At 41.8% G+C, this 8,664-nt stretch overlaps 1 long non-coding RNA gene across 1 annotated transcript in view; it reads left to right on the top strand.

The window, feature by feature from the left end:
• Positions 1–8,658, top strand: part of LOC117803989 — a 22,061-nt gene extending 13,403 nt beyond the window's left edge. The window contains exons 3-4 of the long non-coding RNA XR_004628130.1: positions 2,506–2,665; positions 4,231–8,658. This is a non-coding gene — a long non-coding RNA (uncharacterized LOC117803989). The remainder of the gene's footprint in view (positions 1–2,505; positions 2,666–4,230) is intronic.
• The last annotated feature ends 6 nt before the right edge of the window (positions 8,659–8,664 follow it).

Raw genomic sequence — 8,664 nt, 5'->3', positions numbered from 1 at the left:
ATGGGTTAGGCCTGTTCTTCTGTTCCAGCTCCAGCTTCTTGAGGTGAGAATATAAAAACTGCATTTTAGATTTTTCTTTTCTTTTGAGTGAGGCTTAGATGGCTATGTATTTTCCCCTTAGGACTGCCTTTGCAGTGTCCCATAGGTTTTGGACGATTGTGTCTTCATTCTCATTGGTCTCCATAAATTGCTTAAGCTCATCTTTAATTCCCTGGTTTACCCAATCATTCTTAAGCAGGATGGTTCTTAGTTTCCAAATGTTTGAGTTTCTTCCAAATTTTTCCTTGTGCTGAGTTCCAGTTTCAAAGCATTGTGGTCTGAGTATATGCAGGGAATAATCTCAGTCTTTGGTATCAGTTGNTACCCAATCATTCTTAAGCAGGATGGTTCTTAGTTTCCAAATGTTTGAGTTTCTTCCAAATTTTTCCTTGTGATGAGTTCCAGTTTCAAAGCATTGTGGTCTGAGTATATGCAGGAATAATCTCAGTCTTGGTATCAGTTGAGACCTGTTTTATAACCCAGTATATGGTCTAATCTGGAGAAAGTTCCATGTGCATTCGAAAAGAATGAGTATTCCTTTGTTCTGGGGTATAGTGTCNCCTGTTTTGTGACCCAGTATATGGTCTATTCTGGAGAAAGTTCCATGTGCATTTGAAAAGAATGAGTATTCCTTTGTTCTGGGGTATAGTGTCCTGTATATATCTATGAGGTCCATCTGGTCCAGTATATCATTCAAAGCTCTTGTTTCTTTGTTGATTTTCTGCTTAGGTGATCTGTCTATTGCTGATAGTGGAGTGTTGAGGTCCCCTACTCTTAACGTATTTTTATCTATATGTCTCTTTATTCTGGTTAAGAGTTGGTTTGTGTATCTATCTGCTCCCCTGTTGGGGGCATAGATATTTATAATTGTTATATCCACTTGTTGGATACATCCTTTAAGAATAATATAGTGTCCTTCTATATCTCTAACAACAGTCTTTAGTTTAAAATCTGATCTGTCTGATATGAGAATTGTTACCCCAGCTTTCTTTTGAGGTCCATTGGCATGAAAAATGGTTCTTCATCCCTTCACTTTCAGTCTGGATGTATCTTTAGATCCAAAATGAGTCTCTTGTAGACAGCATATGGATGGGTCATGTCTTTTTATCCAGTCTGCAACCCTGTGGCATTTTATGGGAGCATTTAGGCCATTCACATTGAAGAGTAATTATTGAGAGATATGATTTATGATGTCATGTTGTCTGTGAAGTCTTTGTTTCTATAGATTGTAAATTTCTGTTCTGTATCACTCTTGGGGTCTTTTTACTTTTATAGAATCCCCCTTAATATTTCTTGTAGGGCTGGCTTGGTGGTCAAATATTCTTTCAGTTTCTGCCGGTCTTGGAAGGTCCTTGTCTCTCCATCAATTCTGAATGACAGCCTTGCTGGATAAAAGATCTTGGCTGCATATTCTTCTCATTTAGAGCTCTGAATATGTCTTGCCAGCTTTTTCTGGCTTGCCAGGTCTCTGTAAACAGGTCTGACGTTATTCTGATGTTCCCCCCTCTGTAGGTGAGGATTCTCTTCCCCTGTCTGCCCTAGAATTTCTATGTAGTTCTTTTCAAACTGGCTCTGTCACTTTTTATAGATTCCAATCCCCTGCTCAGATTATCAGGCCTGGCATTAATTTCTTTAAATATAATAATCACTATTATTTTATAGCCCATGTCTGATAATTTAAATGTCTGAAGTCTCAGTAGGTCTGTTTCTATTGTCTGTTATTTATGGTAGATCTTGCTCATGCTGTTTCATTTCCTTGTATGACTTGTTACATTTGATCATGCTCTGGGCATTGTATTTAAAAATTAGTGTAGGAATATTTTGAAGCCTAAGATGATAGTGTCTTTCTTTAGAGAGGAAAGTGGCTTTTACCAGATACATAGTGGGCACTAGCCATTTGGGACCAGTTTAATGCAAGATCCAGGCTTGTGATGTCCTGGACCATCCAGATGAGGTAAGGCTGGACTCCAGGTCCAGGCGAGGATTGGCTTACTTGTGGTTTACCCTGTCTCACCCTTAGGGTAGAGTTATATGGGATCTCAGCTTAAAGCAGGAACTGTTTTGTCTATGTCTCACCTTTGGTGGGCATGGACTTCTATCATCTGACTTTTTGATATGACCCAAACTGCAGAGCTGACAGAGTCAGCAGATGTCTCAGGGTGACCTGGGCTTGCTTCTTGGGGCTTTCATGTTCTCAAAAGCATTTATCTGATGTCTTCTCATGGGATTCTTGGCTCTTTGAAGCTTTCAAGATTTTAAAATATATTCTGTCCAGCTTTCTAAAGTAGAACTACATTGCATTTTTAAAATGTCACAGCTGTGCTGCATAAATGTATAATTTTGACTTTCTGATTCTACGTCTTGCATACGACATGTCCTTTGGGAGAAAGGTATCTTTCTGGATTTTAAGTTTGTTCCATCTTTTAGGTCAATAATTAAAACATGCTTTGCTTCATTGCCTTGTAGGGAGATGGAAGGTGACACTTTGCCATTTCTGCATTCCTGAAAGAATTATATGAACACGATCTTCTCCTAACAGTAATGTTTGACTTAGTGGTGGCTGGCTCTGTGTTAATGCTTGGGGTCTTAATTGGTGATCGGATCATCAGGAAACCAAGAAACAAAGGTAATACTCTTAACTCTGACACACAATTATGAGGTAACTTATGATCTCACTAGACTTTTTTGGGTTTATTTTGTGAAATAAAATACAGATATGAACTTAATAGAAAGACAGCATAACTTTTAGCAACTAGAAAAAGTGTGTGTAGCTTTATACATTCTTCGGTATTATGTTTAAAACATTTTATTGTAGTTTTTAGATTCTTCCCATCACAGATTTTTAATATTAAAGTCTTAAAAACATGCTTTCTTTTTAATTCTCTGATATAACCTATGTATGATATACTTGTGTTATTTTTTTTTTATTAAAGACAGTTTCTATGTGTAAAAGATATCTTTTGTACCAAGTAATCTGTCTAAATTCAGAACTAATACCTGGAGACTTAGTCATTCAAGTGTAGACGTATTTTTAGCTTTTGGCTCTAATATCTTTTTAACCCTCTTATGCCAAGTAAGAATGTAGGATTTTTAAAGTTTTTCCTATTTTGATTGCTCATCAACATTTCATTCCACCTAGGAGGCTTGGAAAGACATTCTTTGAAGCCATGTCATTGGAAAAGCTAACTTACGTAAAGTTGGTTCTTTGACCATATTTTTTTTTAAAAAAAGATCTTATTTATTTATTTAAGAGAGAGAGTACACACGAGTGGGGGGTGCACAGGTAGCAGAGGGGGAAGCAGACTACCAGCTGAGCAGGGAGCCCGGTGTGGGACTCGATCCCAGGACCCTGGGATCATGACCCGAGCCAAAGGCAGATGTTAAACTGACTGAGCCACCCAGGTGCCCCAGTCGTTTGGCCATATTGATCACTTCAGTCACAGAGTACATCCAGAAGAGTGGGATGTATCAGTAGGAAACCTTTAAGTTCTCTGATTTGTCTAGTATCCTGCCTTTCTTATAATTCTCCTCTCAAGTATGTTTTCATTTCCTTGTAAAGCTCAGTTGTTTTTTTCTTTTGGTTGCGAAGGCTTTGCCTTTAGTGCTCATATGAGCCTGCTCTTCGCCTCCTCCTCAAGCCCTTGATTGCTGTTGAAAGCCATAACCCTGGTTGGCCCTGCGATTTGGTCACATGTAATTACTCTGCATTAAATGATAGTGTAGCCATGACCTGTGTCTTAAAGCCAAGAGGAAACATTGTTTCCATTCGCAACGGCTCATGCTTTGCTCTTCACTCAGAATGCCTTGGTCACAGCCTGCATCTTGTCCCAGAAGGGAGATGGCGCAGGTCTGGCGCAGCTGGTTCAGCTCCCTCCTGTGCCCTAAGAGTGAGTGGCAGAGACCAGCCTCGAATGCCTCTCAGTGAGTCATCTCCACATGGCCCCGCTCACCGGTTTGGGATCTTGCTCATCTTTAGTCAGTGTTCTCCTCACCCCTAGTTTGTGAATCAGAGCCTAAATCCCACCGACACGAAGGCAGTAGAACAGCAGAGTCTGTGGCTACAAGGTACAAATTAGCATCAGATCTGGCGCTGATGGGGCAAGAAGAAAATGGGTAGAATCAACACAGTCACATTGTGCTTCAAACCTACATCGAAACTCTTGTTCTCAAAGGTCTTTGTGTTCATTGTAGATGTTCCTTGAGCTGCCAGAGAAAAAACTGTGGTATGTACCACAATGGGCTGAGAAAGTTCGTTTTTGGATTCCACACTCCCTTTCCCACCCTGCTGTAGGTGGCCTGCTACTCGGCTGTGATACTCCTGGCAGCCTTGGCGAACCTGGCCAGCACCACACTGGGCATCACCATTCAGAAGGACTGGATCGTGAGCCTCACACATGACAACAGAGGCCAGCTGGCTGGTGATCTGGGTCATGGTCTTCTAATCAGTCGAGAGGTAGGCCTGGCTCGGTGAACACAATTGATGAGTCAATCAGGGCTCTGAGAGGGGCAGTAAAGTCGCCTTTAAGAGAGAGGCATCTGGAGTCAAACAGACCTGGATTTGAATCCCGTTAAAACGAACCATGGCTCTTACCAGCTGCAATTTACATAACTTCCCCAGACTCTACTTTCCTCATCTGTAGAACTGGAGAAACAGACCTCACACCCACACCCCATGCCTGCTCAGTTTGGAGAATTCTGTGAGATACAGGATTTGTAAAGCACTTGGACCTACATCTGCAGGCAGGAAGAAATGGATGCCATTGTTATTATCAAAGAGATAACATAAACTGTACTTTCAGGAGAGAAGCCCCTCAAAATATGGCAGAGAAGTCCCATGGCAATTTTAGACCTGCAACATAAGTGGATTAAAAGATTTCTTCATTCTGGCCAGTGATAAGCTTCTATGTCCCCTGCAAAAAATGCGTCAGGGAATGTGACTGTTGATTATCACTTATCACTGATAGTGAGAGGTAGAATTTTTTCCAACAATGGAGCTAAATGGGAGAATCTGGCATCTTTGTTTTTTCTTCCATTTATAAAACTTGGATCATTCACATTGTGATATATTCAAATTGCCAGCTTAAAAACTGGAGATCTTGCCCAACCCTATATTTGTGGAATTGGTACTCTCTGCTAGAAAATGTTCGTGAGTTGGTAGCCAAGATAAAGGAAGCTATCATGGAGAAGTCTATTAAAATATACTCCTTACAAAGAGTAGAAGTCCCTTATAATCATGTCTTCTCTTAAACTACACTTATTTGGATGGTACTGTGGCTTAAATAACACCACCCAAAATAAAACAGCTAGGCGGGTAAAAGCTGGGTGACATGGTGTTGAAAGTGTCCTCTGTCTCTGGGTAAAAGAAAATCTTCCTAGCCTCTCTTAATTGCTTTTAAAGAAATCTAAAATAAAACACAGATCCTGTTTCGAGGTTCACTATGATTTTTTAAGTGAGCCTGCAAGTATGTTCTTCAGCAATGGTGGAATAGTTAGGAGAGTAAGCTTTGGAGTCAGCCTGCTTGGATTTGAATCTCAACTCCCCCACTTACCTTCCCTGTGACCCTGAGCAAAAAAAGTTCACCTCTTCGTGCCTCTACTTCTTAATTTGTTAAAGGGAGCTATTGCCAGTCTCTTAGAGTTGTTGTGAGGGTCAGTGAGCCGGGTGTGTGGAAAAGGCTTAGAACTAGGTGCCTGGCACTAGGAAGTTTGCTACTAGTTCTGTCCTTCTTCTTCCTCCCCCTCATCGACATGTTAGTCATAATAACATAATGACTAGTTAATATCATTGTTGTTGTTAAGATAGCAGGATGTGACAGAAAAGAGAAGACAGGAGACCGAAGTTAGAATAATTAGCTCCAAGTGACCTTGTCCTCAGTTTACTCCTCTGTTAATTATTCAAGTTCAATAGAACTGATCTTGAAGGCTTTCTTCAAGTTGAAAATCCTGTGATGAATCCATAGTTAGCCTGAAAGGGAACTTTTCTGTTTCCACCGCAGTTCACCCCATACACGGCTAGCAAATGCACCCTGTTAAATTCACCAGGAGGAAGGACTCAGCCACTGAGCTGCAATGTTCCATTCCCCTCACTTACAGGGATGAACGCAGTGGTCCAGCAGCTGGACCAGATCATTAATGTATTTGCTCCCTTGTCCGTGGGCCAGGTGATGACATGGGCGTCTCATGTGATTGGTTATGGTTTCATTCCTGGATGGAACTTGGTTTCACTTCTTGTGGAGTTTCTATTTCTGTCCAGGGTTAATCAGCTAGTTCCCCAATTGGCTGTAAAACCCCAGCAACAAAGAGGGGGGCACTTCCAAGAAAGGTGACAGGAGGCCGTGAACCTTCAAGGTAAGATAAACTCAGAGGCAGCTATTGTCCTTTATTTTTCCTTTATGTCAGTATTTCATTTCTTCTTTTCAGAGCTTGTGTCTGATTATAATCTCCACATTTTGTCTGCAAATGTGCCTATAAACAGTGAAAAAATGAGAAGGTTCCAACTGTGCCATTGGTCATATAGTTCATATGGCTGATCTCATTGGTGGGGGCAGGTGGGGACATCATGTGCAGTTACACAGGTTGTACACTGCCCCATTCCAGGGGCTTTATTTAGAGAGACTCTAATGTGAGTAGCATTCCCATGGGACTGTGCAGTATTTAACCTGTACAACCTATTTCATGGTCCTGGGGGTAAATTTCTTCTTCTTCTCTCTCATCATCCTCCTCCTTAAAGATGCTAAGTTAGAAAGACAAATATCTCAGATAGTATGGGCTGCTCTTTGGCCAAGATAGTGTAATGCATTGACCATCTCTGCTATCAGCAGTGGGGTTTTTTGGTTTTGTTTTTTTTTTTTAATTATTTGTTTGTTTGTTTGTTTAAGTGGGCTCCACACTGAGCATGGAGCCCATTGTGGGGCTTGGACTTATAACCCTGAGATCCAGACCACTGTTTCTAGGCACATTTGCAAATCAAGAGTCGGACATTCAACAGACTAAGCCACCAGGCACCCCTCAGTAGTGTTTTATAAAGCAAAGATTCCCTAACATTAGGGGATGGGAGGAAGGTGGACCTGCCAGTAGATATGATCTGAAGATTAAGAGCTCTCCCTGCCCACTGACAGTGTTGCCCATTTGCCTGGCATAACAGAGCTCAAGCCTTGCTTCTGAGATCAGTTTCTTTTCCTGGACTTCTTATAATTAATTATCTCTTCTCTCAAGCTGTTCTGCAATTGAAGCCTACCAGATCTCATTGTATGAATAAAATATATGTATTTATAGAGATAGATACACGCATTTAGATGATGGATGGGTAGGTAAGTGGTCAGAGAGACAGATAAATAGATAAATTGTGCTGTGTCTTTCCATCTGTCCCTTTTAGCTGTGTAACCAGGCAGAGTCATTTGACTCCGACTCTGTGTCTCACTGTACAGTAAGGGTAACAATGACAGGACTGATTGCAGGAATGCTGTGGCAGAAAGATCGCCTCTGCAAAGCCCCATTTTGCTCCCTGACATATAGTGAAACAAGTCAGTGTTAGCTGGGTTTTCATCGGTGTGGTTATTGTTATTAGCTTTCTTTTTCTTTCTTTTTTTTTTTTAAAATAAAGCTGCTCTGGCAATAAATTCATTTCTACAACCAGGAGCTTCCCTCTCCCCATAGTTCTTGGGCTACAATGGATTTGGCCTGATCCCCTCTCCTTCCTTCACAGCCCTTTTTGATTCCTGTTTTTTTTTTTTTTTCCGGAGCTTGTCTTCATCTGTGCTAAACGCCTCTCACAAAGGGTTCTTTCTTTTTAAATCTGCTTACAACCATTGCCTGTTGCATGCTGGAAGACTGAAAGCTATTATCATTTTCTTTTCACAAGTCTCTTTTTCTTCAGAAACATAACCAAAGGAAATATCCATCACTGTTTTTAAGAGTTTGTTACCATGTTTCAAGCCTGTGAAAATTTGTCTTTCACGCTCTGCTGTATTTTCTCTCCTGTCAGTGGCCACCTTCCCGACCTCACTGTGTGTCTTAGTTCGGGTTCTCTCAAAAGCAGTTCTTGAGAGGAGGATTTGGGGTAAACATAATCTACTTGGCAGGTGATCCTAGGAAGCATGAAGTGGGGATGGGAAACGAGACAGGGAAAGGAGAAGAGCCAATAAAGAGTGTGTTGGCATACAGGTTACTGCGACTGGGGCTCAGTCTTGCCAGGGCTGGGAGACACTGTGTAGGATTTACCTCAGAATTGTCCCACCAACGGCTAAGGAAACTGGGGCATTTCTCCACCTAGTGCTGTTCCCCAGAGGTGTGATGCCTGGGCAAATGCAGTACCGCCTGCCCTTGTGTTCCTGGGGCTAGAGAGACTCTCAGAAAGACATGGGTGCTGGGGATAGGAAGCCATGGTCACCCATAGGAACTGCCCAACAAAGCAGCAGATGAGGGTGGGGATGGGCTGAGGGCACTGGGGCAGGGCACTGACGCAAAGGTTATGGGATTTTATTTGAGGTGAAATGGACTCTTGTGAAACAACTGCTGGATTCATCAATAAACCCAAAACCTTGGGAAGGTTGAAGGACCACAAGTCTAGCCTTGAAGGACACCAGGCCAGAACCACAGGGCTTCCCCTCCTGCCTCCCAAGCCCC

Source organism: Ailuropoda melanoleuca, chromosome 1, assembly GCF_002007445.2.
Source record: "Ailuropoda melanoleuca isolate Jingjing chromosome 1, ASM200744v2, whole genome shotgun sequence".
Classification (NCBI taxonomy): Eukaryota; Metazoa; Chordata; class Mammalia; order Carnivora; family Ursidae; genus Ailuropoda; species Ailuropoda melanoleuca.
Note: the sequence above shows the minus strand (reverse complement) of the source record. Positions and strands in the feature narration are given on the sequence as shown.